The following is an 11,196-nucleotide window of genomic DNA, read 5'->3' on the forward strand; positions in this document are numbered from 1 at the left end:
TTTCACGTTTGTGAATTTTTGACCAGTTGAGTGATCTTCAAGTTCTCCTCCAGTGTGCTTCCTCCTGTGTGAAATGGGAATCGAAATGCCCTTCCCAGGTGGACCGGAGGATTAAATGTGAGCATGTATGTCTATCATGGACCGCAACACAGTAAGCCCTCATCAAATCTCCCTTGTTACTAGGTTGAACCATATGAAATTGCTCTATTTTTTAGGTTGAACATGACTAATATCGGCGATTTCACGTGGTCCAAGCTGATAGTTTTTCTCCTATAATGTGCTTCCATTTGTGCTTTCTTTTTTCCCTTATATACTGGCTTACTACAGCAGGAAAAGAGAATGGAGACAGTCTACAAATCTGAGGGCTGCAACAAGGTAGAGCTATACTTTTCAGATATTCCTGTGCCATTTTGCCCAGAACATGGATACAGCCAAGAGATAATATTACAGATAAGTAGAAACAGGTCAGCTGTTATCTGCAATTGCTTTAGAAACTTCCGAGAACAGGTACATTGCTGTTCAAATGTTTAAATGTCACCTAAACTTCCCAAAATGAATTCCAACATGGCAATATGCCCCTGGAGATTGAGTACTTAAAACATCCCATTTAAGCCATACCTGGCGACAGGGACACTTGCACAGCGCCTGGAACCAGACACAACACAAGCAGAGGCCAACCCATGCTTCTGGCTCTTAAGGCCAGTGGGTGTATGGAGGCTAACTTCTGACTTTAGAAGTTGCCAGGAGAGAAATGGTGTTTTTCACTAAAGGGACAAGAATGTGAGCTATGTGGCTGGCGAGGCCAGCTCACTTCTCTTCTGATTTCCCTTCTCATTCGGTCTTGAGAAGCCGGACAGCAAAGGGCCTGCTGATCGGCAGCAGCGACCGAGGGGAACATGGGTCAGAGGAGGATGGGCAGGTCTGCGGTCTAGCGCCCACCTTTCAGAAAGAAATACCTCAGACACCCCCTGTATTGTATTGTATTTACTTAGTATTACTGTTAATTTTAAGTAGGCTCCACGCCCAACATGGGGCTCGAACTCACCACCCTAAGATTAAGAGTCACGTGCTCTCTCCTGGACTGAGCCAGCCAGGTGCCTCGGGATACCTCCTGTGTTTAAAAAGTGAACTATAAAGATGCCTTTGATTCCTTAGAGTTTTTGAAATGCTGATGGGTAATGGGGATGGGCTAGGGGCTGGCAGTCCCGTCTGAGAGTGCCAAGGCAGCTGCTTGGGATTCTCCCTTCGCATCCTTGGTGTTCTACACTGGGGAGATACGTGGTTGAGAATATGTATGAGAACGTTGTGAGTGTGTGTGCATGTGCGCGTGCACTAGGGGCCAGGGGGGAAGAGGTGCACTTGTATATCTGCATGAGGAAGAAAAACAATTGGGGGAAAGGGAATTGGAGAAAGAAATATATAAAGACCTTTAAAGAGAAAACTGTTCTCATCCTAATCACCTGGGCCAACCTCTGTCTTATTTGGGAAGACTTTTGGAGGTTACCATGAAAGACGTCATCAGGTGATCACTGAGCACCAGATGATTCTAGTCTTGTACCAGACGCAGCAATCTCTCTTCTTGAGCTCCTGAATTACCAGAATATTCTTGTCTAACAGCAAAGGGATAGCAAAAATTGTGAGTCTCCCTGAATGTTTTCTGTTTCTGTTTCCTTCCCACATGCCCATGTGATGTCAACTCTGAGGCTCTTTCCTGGCCCCCTTCTAGCTGGGGGCCATTTAGCACAGGTGAATGGGAGCAGTGGGAGCAGGGCAGGTACCGGAGGGCTGGGGAAGAGCAGCATCTGGGAGCTCTTCCGGTCTGCATCCCTGGAGAACGGAAAGTCACGATAGGAAATACACAGGTTGATGGGGAGGGAGATGACGGGGAAGGTCCATGTGCTGACATCCAGGCTGGGGGCCGCTGAGGATGGGCCAGTGAAGGCTAGGCAGTGGTGCAGGGCAGTGCCCCTGCACAGGGCTGGGTGGGTGACCAACCTCAGGCGGTAGCCTCGGGAGAGTCTGTGTAGAGTCCCCAGGTCAGGGCATTGAAATGGGGGAAACTGGCAAGAGTAGAGGATTCTTCCTGGAAGAAATAAATGTTCCAGCATGGAGTCTGCCAGTAGCTGCTGTTCCATGCATGACAGGTGGGATGGCTTCCAAAATGGTTCTGACCTACCTGCTGACGATGCTGATCCTCTTAACGGGGTAAAGCAGCAGGTATACAGGGAAATGTGGAAGGCCCCCAGGGCTCCTGCAGGTGGAGTGGGCTTACCTCTTCCCCCCCTCCCCCAACCCCGGCTGGAAGGGCATGTCCTGGAATAGCACAGCAAGTGGCCAAGGACACCGTCAGTCACGGACTGATCTGTCCATGAACCAGAGGTCAGTTTTTTGTCCTATTCATGTCTGAATCCAATGATGCCTCAAAAAACTAATGGTTGGAGTTGGTGGCACAGGATGCAAGGCCTGCTACAAGAAAAGGAAGTAGAAAGCAGGGCCAGTCAGAAGGTCCCTGAGCCTGCAAACCCAGCGGAGAGCTGTGAGTTGGATACTGGACAGCGGAGCCAGAATTCCTCGCAAATCATCCAGACGCCACTTCAGGTCTCCCCATGGCTTTCTGGAAGCTGGTTCCAGCTTCAGCAGTTAGTTCTTTTTCCTTTGGCTTTGCGGACAGAGGCAGGCTGGGGGGTGGAGGAGGTCTCAGGACCTAGATGTCTGCTGTGGCCTGACCCAAAGGTGTTTTTTCCAGGAAAGAAAAAGGCGCAGGTCTCACTTCCGTTTTACTTGCTGGTTGAGGCTTCCGTCCAGTTGTGTGACTTGCAGGCGCTGGAGGAAGGTTAAGTGCTGAAATGTCCCCCACGGCTTATGGACGGTCCTGAAAAGATGCATCTGTGTGAGGGGATTCCTGCAGTGCTGCTTTTTCTGGAAGCCGTACACATCCTCCGACCCAGCCTGTCGGGAGACACAAGGAGAGAGTGTGTGGGGATGGGCTGTAGTGCCCGAGTCTGGCTGCTCCTTGGGGTCCCCGTGTCCCCTCTCCTCATGGTTGCTGGGCACTGCCATCTTCCTTTTCTTGAACTTTCACTTCCATGGTTAGTCTTCTGTGCCTGGGAAGGGCACACCACATAGGGAAACCGCATGAGCCGTGGCCCAAAGGCAGGCAGCGTCCTGGTGTCTTTGGCAACCTTTCGCAAACCATCTCTGGGCCCTGTTTTACTCATAGCCAGGAAGGAGGCCCCCTTCCTAGTGTTATTTTCGCGTGCACGGCTGGAGCTGACCCAAGTCCCTGCTCATCCTCACCGAAGCTGGTTTAGTGCTTCGAAGAGGAGATTCAGAGATGACGGCTAACGCCACTGATATGTTCCTGGAACGAGGACCTCTAGGATCTGCATAGCCACCCCGATTTACAGTAGACCAAGGAGTCTCATTGCTTGGCAAAGTCAAGGGACAGGATTACACAGGGGGCAATGGGGTTTAGTGATTAAGCAGAGGGTATACCATTAAAACATTTTTTCCGCTTATGATGAGTTATAAATTTTTGTTATGGATAATTTTTATTGCAGAGGAAAATATCAAATAGCACAAGAACAAAAATAAAAAGGATTCTGGGGGCGTCTGAGTGGCTCAGTCTGTTAAGCATCTGCGTTCAGCTCAGGTCATGATCCCAGGGTCCTGGGACTGGAGCCCTGCGTTGGGCTCCCCAATGAGTGCCCAATCCCCCTTGTGCTCTCTTTTTCTCGCTCCCTCAGATAAATAAATAAAATCTTCAAAAAAAATTTTTTTTAAAGATTCTGGAAGCCTCCCCCTCCCCCCAGTAGTAATAGAATCTGTTTGACTATTTGAAATGAAATTTTTGAAAAAGATTTTACTTATATGAAAGAGAGCAAGCACACATGTGGGGGGTGGTGGTGAGGAAGGATATGGGGAGATGGAGCAGCAGACTCCCCACTGAGCAGGGAGCCTGATGTGGGACGTGATCCCAGGACCCCAAGTTCATGACCTGAGCCTTAGACAGGTGCTTAACAGACTGAGCCACCCAGGCGCCCCCCAACATGAAATTCTTAAATAAGTTCGTTTTCCAGTTATCATTGCTGCATAACAAACCACCCTAATACTTAGTGGTGTCAATCACCCATTTTCTTATGCTCACAGATTCTGTGGGTCAGGAATTCAGGCTGGGCACAGCCATGGTGTTGTCTCTGCTCCATGGTGTCTGGGGCTTCAACTAGGAAGACTGAAATGCTGGCGATGACTTGACTGCTGAGGGTTGGAATCATCTGGAAGTGTCTTCACTCACACATCCAGTGAATGATTCTAGATGATGGCTAGAACCTCCCACTGGTTGTTAGCTGGAACAAATACAGATGATCTCTCCATATAGACTAGCTTGGGCTTCCTCGCAATGGGATAACTGGATTCCTAGAAAGAGTATCCCAAGAGATAGGTAGTAGAAGCTTGCCAGTGTCTTCAGAAACTGGACATGGTCATTGTGTCATTTTTGCTGTATTCTGTTAGTCAAGGACTAACAGGACCCAGGTTTGACATTGACCCTACATTTTGACTGGAAGAACAGGACAGAATTTGGGAGCCCTGTTTTAGAACCTCCACAGTTCCCCAGATGGCATGTAGCTCAGTGATAAAGAGGTGAGGGTCTAGGTTCTTACTGGCTGCATGATCTTAGGCAGGTTTATTGTGGTAGAAACTATTGTTCACCAGTATCTATTTCTTTCCTTCTCTTCCCGGGAGCACAGATAAGCTATTCCCCAGCCTCTTGCCTCTAGGAGGGCCTGAGAAACTAGTTTTAGCTGGTGGACTGTGAGCAGAAGTGTCAAGGGTCACCTTGAGTTGAGGGGAGGAAGAGCCACGGGTTTTCTCACTCTCTCCCTCCTGCTTGCTATCTAATTGCCAAGGATTAAGTGGCAGCTCAGTGTAGGAGGTGGGGGAGTCACAATATGGAAGGAGCCTGGGTCCCTGAATGATGGCTGGGTAAGTCCTTTGTTTCAGGCCCTCTGCCCGCAGGGATGTGGGGGAGACCTAGGCTTTGACTATGTTAAGTCACTGAGGCTTTGGTTTTTTTTTTTTTTTTTTTTGTGATAGTGGTTAGCCTACCCTGACCAATGCATTACCCGACCTCCCTGAACCTGTTTCCTCACTTGTAAAGTGGGGGGCATTAGCTGTAGCTTTCTTTGGGGGCCCTGCAAACGAAGTGAAACAACTTATTGTCTGGTGCGTGGCCCATAGTCCGTGCTCAGTGGAAGTTAGCTACAGCTACTGAGTGTGAGTGCCAGTTAGAAGAGGGCAGGTTTGTGTGCAAGGATGGGAGTCTAGCAGGAGTGGAACAGTAGGATGGCCCCCATTGCCACCACCATCATCATCAACATCTTCATCATCTTCAAGATGGCACCCACCACTTACTGAACACCGGCTCGAGCCACGCTCTCTCCTAGGGCTGCTTCACCTGGGTTCATTTCAGTCCCCCGAGGCAGATTTTATTTGTCTTGATGTGGAGATGAGGATCCCAGGGCCCAGGGGTGCTGCTGAAGCTGTTTGAAGTCATGGGCAGGTTTTTAAACTCAGGGCTCCCTGACCTCAAAGCCTGACTTGTTTTACTGCAGGGATGACATCTCGTGCATTTTTGGGAAATGTGACATGTATTTAAAGGAAAAAAAAAAATGAGGCCTCCACCCGGCTTCCATCTCACCGGGGAAGTGGTGTGTTTTCCTTTTGAGATTTTCTCTACTTCAAGTCGCAGGGATTTGCTTTTGTCAATCTTTGGCAGAAAGCTTGCCTGCAAATGTGGACGGCCCCTGCGTCCTTCCCTTCCCAGGGTCCTCTTGCTGTTCTGTTCTGTTTGAACTCTGTAGGCTCTCTGTGGACTCGGTCAGTGGAGAAGGGACCTGGATCTCCAGAACAAAGCCCCCTTCTGAGTCCCGAAAGTCTCTCTTCATCTTGAGGCCTCCTGTGCGGAGAGTGGATGTTTTAAAGCCCTCTCAGTGGCATTGATAACCCAAGGTGGGATTATAACACCAAAGTGGCTTGCTTGCTTGCTTTTTTCTCTGTGTCACTTGCTGAAAGCAACTTGCATTTCCACAGGAATAAGAAAGGCTTGGTGAAGCTTTGTGCTGGTGCTTAAAATCCTGGTACTCGATTCGTTCCGTGAACCAGCAACTCATGCCTCTGCGCAGTTGCGTGTAACTGGCTCCCTCTCCTTCCTCTTTGAGACACTCGTTTGCTTTAGCAACATGCCCCGCTGCACAGACCAGTAGGTCGGGAGGTGTGGATTCTGTCATTGGCTTTCTGGGGCTGCCCCTGGACCACATTTGCGTTTTTGTTAGGAGGACAGTTCTAATTGCTGCGGTGGGGCTATGCCCACTGGCAGTGCTGAGCCCAGACAGGCAAAGAGAAGAGTTTATGACATATTTTACTGATGCTGCTCCTTTTCTGGCTCAGATAGAACTTTCAACACAAACTGCTTCTTTCTTCATTTTTATCCCACAGTGAGTTTTTCTATTGAAAGCAATACGAAGAGCAAGGGGGATAAAGTCAAATTCTACCCTTCAGATTATCTTTGAAACGTCTATGAATATGCTGGGGGTGGGTGGGAACCTTGGCCACTTGGTGCTAGAACAATGGGTAAAGTTGATTTTCTTCTAGAATATTATTATTATTACATTGTTGTTGGAAACAACATAATAATAACAACATTGTATTACAGAAATTCTGCTGCAATAAAACTTTGAGAACTATTTTGTTCTTTAAAAATGCTGCTGCTGGGACACCCGGGTGGCTCATTCGGTTACGCGTCTGCCTTTGGCTCAGGTCATGATTCCAGGGTCCGGGATCAAGCCCTGCATTGGGCTCCCTGCTCAGCAGAGAGCCTGCTTCCCTCTCTACCTCTGCCTGCCGCTCTGCTTACTTGTGCTCTCTATCTCTCTGTCAAATAAATACATAAAATATTTAAAAAAAAATGCTGCTACTGAAATAAGTCAATCAGAGAAAGACAGTTGTCATACGATCTCACTGATATGTGGAATTTGGGAAATAAGGGAGAGGATCATGGGAGAAGAGAGAGAAAAAAAAAAAAAAGGAACAAGACAAAACCAGAGAGGGAGACGAAGCATAAGAGACTCTTAATCCCAGGAAACAAACTGAGGGTTGCTGGAGGGGAGGCGGGTGGTGGGAGGGAGGGGTGGCTGGGGGATGGACACTGGGGAGGGCGTGTGTTAGTCAGTGCTGTGAATTGTGTAAGACGGATGCATCACAGACCTGTACCCCTGAAACAAATAATACATTATATGTTAATGAAAAATAAAAAATAAAAAATAAAAATGCTGCTACTAAAGATGAAGACCAAAAATAAAAAAAAAAAAAAACAAAAAAAACCCCACCCCAGAACAAAAACCAAAAAAACCCCCAAAACCCTTTGTGGCTATTTAAGAAGTCACACAAGATGGCGCCAGAGAGCCAGAGAGGAGACGGGTTTGTGTCCAGGGACGAGGAAGGCCCAAGTGAAAAGGGCAGCCAGTGGGTGACAGAGACTATTTCTCAGAGATGGCATCTTGTCGCCTCTGCACATCCTCACGGCCCGATCTGTCGTCACAAAGCCTTTTCACGAGCTTTTCGGCCCAGGTACCACCTTCTGGCTGAAAAGTATGGAAGAGGCAGGTTGGCCTTGAGCAGTGGAGAGAGAAAAACGGAAAAGGCAGAAGGAGCAGAGCCGCTTCCTCTGGCTCTGGCGTGAGCTCGTGCCCCGCAGTGCCTTTGGGATGCCCGGCCACGGCCAGAGAGGGAGAGCACAAACAGGCTCAGGGAAGGCGGACGGAAAGGCAGCTTCTCCTCTCTGGGCCACCCACAATTTTGAAGAAACTGTGGCCAGGGCGTCGGGGTTGGGGCCCTGTGGCAAAACAGGGCGCCTGGCTGGCTCGGTCAGTGGACCAGGCAACTCTTGATCTCAGGTTCATGAGTTCGAGCCCCATGGTGGGTGTAGAGATTACTCAAAAGATGAACAAAAAACTTAAAAAAAAAAAAAAAAGAAATTGTGACAAAATATACATGACATGACAGTCAGCATTTTAACTTTTTTTTTTTTTTGACTTTTCCATTATGGTCAAATACATAACAGAACACTCACCATCCTCACTGATTGAAGGGTACAGTTCTGTGAGATTAGCTGCGTGGACCTTGCGGTGGGGCCAGCACCGCCGTCCACTTCCGAGACTTTCCGTCTCGCAGAAACTGACATCCTGCACCCATGTGACACGAGCTGCCCCCTCCCTCCGCCCCGGCAGCTGCCTGTCCACCTTCTGTGTCCGTGAGCTTGCCTGCTCGGGTGTACCCAGATCCCAGATGTCTTTGAGTCTCTGCTTTCCATTCTTCGGGGTAGACGCCCGGAAGTGGCGTTGCTGGGTCAAACGGTAATGCTGTGTTTGCTTTTCTGAGGAGCTGCCTTAAGGTTCCCCACAAGGGTTCCCAATTCTCCGCATCCTCACAACACCTGTCAATTTCTCTTATTATTATTTTTTTTTAATCTTTGACGATAGCCATTCTAATGGGTGTGAAGTGGTTTTGATTAGCATTTCCGAATTAGAATTAGAAATTCCGAAACGAATTAGAAATTCGTTTTAATTCATTATGTGTTCGAGCCACAGACTTTCTGCAGTCCACAGCTTGTGTGGTGTGCTGTGGCATGGTGGGTGAGGCCACGGATCCGGTGTGGGACAGCCTGACGGAGAGTCCCAGCGCTCTCCGCTTTCCCCTACAGGCTGTGCGATGCTGGTGAGTCACAGCCACGCTGAGCCCCAGTGTCTTTACCTGCTGGCTGGAGTTCATCATAATTCCTGCCGCAGAGGCCGGCTGGAGGAATACAGCAGGTGAGACGGGAAAAGCTCTTGGTATGCAGGAAGTCTCAGAAACGGTGGCCGTGTATACAGAAGCCCAGTGCCTGTAGCAGCCAACCAGGGCTGATGGAGCTTTCCAGTCCCTTTCCTGAACACCTGCTCTCCCCAACATAGCCGACATCCCGCCCCCATGTGCCACATCTCTAGCAGAGAGGAGCCCACTTTGAACCCTTTGCCGAGTAGTTCCCAGGGTCCTTCTCTGTGCTGGAGCTCACTGAGCCGCTTCCCAAGTCTTGGTTAGAAAAAATAATGTCACTAGCATCACTGTCGGCCCTTGGGAGCCAGGGGCCTCGAGCTGCAGGCTCAGTTAGGAACAGAGCAGGACACCTGGGGGGGCTCTGAGCTCCCATCTGCCCAGCTAGCTTCTTCTGGGAGAGACTCCGCCGGGGCGTAGGAAGGTCTGCTCCCTCTGCGAATTCGAGCCAGTGGGCTTCATGCAAAGGCAAAGTGTCGTTATTACTGAGAACATGGAAGGATGTTTGGAGGAAAGGGGATGTCTTGTACTTCATTAAATGTGCCCTTTGCAATGTGAACAGAGCAAGAAGTATTTTGCAGTAGAGTGCAACAGGTTCACCAATAAGTCAGGAAGCTTGGGAGAAGAGAGAGAGAGGCTGGGGCAGGATAGGGGTCTTTTTTTTTTTTTAAGATTTTATTTATTTATTTGACAGACAGAGATCACAAGTAGGCAGAGAGGCAGGCAGAGAGAGAGGAGGAAGCAGGCTCCCTGCTGAGCAGAGAGCCCGATGTGGGGCTCCATCCCAGGACCCGGGATCATGACCTGAGCTGAAGACAGAGGCTTTAACCCACTGAGCCACCCAGGCGCCCCCAGGGATTTCCTTTATTTCCAAGGAGCTGGTGGCAACTTTGCAGGATGACTGGGTTTTGGCTCCCCACCAGGAGTTTCTATTTGGGGGCAGGAACCAGCCTTACGGAAGAGATGGTATCTGAACAGGGCAGCTGTGGGGCTGCAGAAACAGGCAGGCTCGCTGAGGAAGCTTGAGCTGGGGCGGCCAAGCTATGGGGTAGGAGCAGAGAGGCGAAGGGGAAGCTGGCTCAGAAGGAAGGGCAGAGCCCAGCCTGAGCTGGTGAGATTTCCAGAGCATACCAGAAGTACCCGAGGTGGTGACACTGCAGAGAAATAATTCTTTGGGGAAGAGTTGCAGCAGAAAGTTCCTCAGTTATCTGCTGAGGAGTGGGCCTTGGGAGACCCTTTCTGGCATGCAACAGCTATTTACAGAGCGCAGCTTTTGGTCCTAAAACGCCCAGTAGTGAAGCAGTCAACTAGACTCAAGTCGGGGTCATGGGGACTCATGCCAGGCTGGTCAGGGAGTACAGCCTGGAAGAGGTGATGTGGGAGTTGGGCCTTCAGGGATGCCTAGAAGGTCAGATAAGCCATGGAGTGAGGGGCAGAGGTAGGACAGAGGGCGGCTGGGTTTGTAGGTCTAGGCGGAGGCAATAGCATGTGTAAAGCTCTAACAGTGAGCCATGGTATGGGAGAGCCTCTAATGGTGAGCGGTGCCTGCAGCAGGTTTCCTGTGGTGGTTGTGTAGGTCTAGGTTGAAGTTCAAGAAGGAAGCAGGGCCGGGTTGTGCTAGGCCTTTTAGTCTCGTAAGCCTGGTGAGGGAGTTTGCATTTTGTCTTACGGAGAGTGGGGAGTCAACGGAGGGTGTGAGGCAGGGGGTGATGTGACAGGACATGCCTTTTTGATAAAGGACTCCATGGAGGCTGGATGGGTGGGGCAAGTCGTGTCAGGTAGCACTGGTGTCCTCCTCTACCCCAGGCTGTCTCTTTTCCAGAAATGGGGGTCTGAGCTAAGGTGATGGAAGCAGAAAGGAGAGGAATGTAAAGTGCTTTTTGCCACTGCACAACTCCAGGGGGCACCGTTCTTGAGGGGGCCACAGGGTGACTAATACTTAAATTAGTCACCAGGTGACTTATACTTAAATACTTAAATTGGACAGTGCTCACCCTGTACAACCCTCTGCACTCAGCATCCCTGAGTGAACAGAGGGAAAATTGAAGAGGATCCAGAAGATAAAGAGGATCCAGAAGAAGATGTTGGTTGATTGAATACGTGGGAAGGAATAGAGGAGTCAGAGATGACTCCCAGGCTTCTGACTTCCTTGGGGGATTGGGGGATGTGGGTGCCATTCAGTGAGTCAGAGGACAGGGAAAGGGAGTGGGTTTGGGAGGTGTGACTGGGAGAAACTGGGAAAGCAGTGGGAAGTAAGGGACTTTCCAGAGCACAAAGTCCTGGAATGCAGGGAATTTTCCCCCCCTTGTGACTCCTGGCTCCTAGCTC

General features: G+C 49.7%; 1 pseudogene; it reads right to left on the reverse strand.

Annotated features, from left to right (window-relative positions):
• Nucleotides 1–831: 831 nt before the first annotated feature.
• LOC122894683 lies at nt 832–2,582 on the reverse strand (annotated as a pseudogene).
• Nucleotides 2,583–11,196: the final 8,614 nt, after the last annotated feature.

This window comes from Neovison vison, chromosome 13 (assembly GCF_020171115.1).
Source record: "Neovison vison isolate M4711 chromosome 13, ASM_NN_V1, whole genome shotgun sequence".
Classification (NCBI taxonomy): Eukaryota; Metazoa; Chordata; class Mammalia; order Carnivora; family Mustelidae; genus Neogale; species Neogale vison.